The following is an 882-nucleotide window of genomic DNA, read 5'->3' on the forward strand; positions in this document are numbered from 1 at the left end:
TTGCAACACACAAGTGGTTCTTTTTTTTAAACCCCCTCTCTAAACCTTGCTAAATGAATAAATAAACAAATGCCTGGCAATTTAGGTCGACACATTCCTTTCCCTGTGGTCTGCTTATTTTTAAATCACACTTTTTTCTTCCATATTTACCCCTTCCACGATCATATAAGGTTATGTCTTTTGATATCTAAGAGTTGTACAAATAAATTATTTTGCAATTCCTTGTGTGTTGCATGCTTAGTTAGAAAACAAATTCATGTTAATTGTGTGTAAAAATGAACTTCTCTACACATATAATTCAAAATATAGGTTGCAAACAATCAAAAGAAAAAGCAGGCAAAAGTACAGAGTGACTAAGGGGTCACTCACTGGTTCTTATAGAAGATCACCAACTACCCACAGCAAAGGAAATTGATTTGGTCACATTCCTCATTAAATAAATCCAGGTGATGCTGAAGCACTTCAGTATCACATGAGAAATTATAAGAAGAAGATCTGAATGGATTGTAACACAGTTAATCAACCTTCCAGAGAAAACTGTAAAACTATTCAAAAAGGACTATATGCCTAACAAAGGAACTTCCCGTGGGTTTATGTAAGCAATGATCTTATCAGCAGTTCCATGAAATGTCTTGGCTTTACAAGTGCTCTCCAGTGGAAATGTAGATCATATCAAAGGGATTGTTCGAGACTGAGAATTAGGGAGGAAAACATGTAATAGTACAAAGTGCTCACAGGAGGTGGACATAAAACAGCCACAGGCCAGATGCCCCACAGTGGTGACATCTGACTGGATGGAGTACTCACAGATCCATCTTGTATACATTCCCAAAATCCCACGTAACATATCCTTAAAAATCACTAGCTTAGTTAGTAGGCTGC

The sequence above is a fragment of the Motacilla alba genome, chromosome 8, assembly GCF_015832195.1.
Source record: "Motacilla alba alba isolate MOTALB_02 chromosome 8, Motacilla_alba_V1.0_pri, whole genome shotgun sequence".
NCBI classification, from domain to species: Eukaryota; Metazoa; Chordata; class Aves; order Passeriformes; family Motacillidae; genus Motacilla; species Motacilla alba.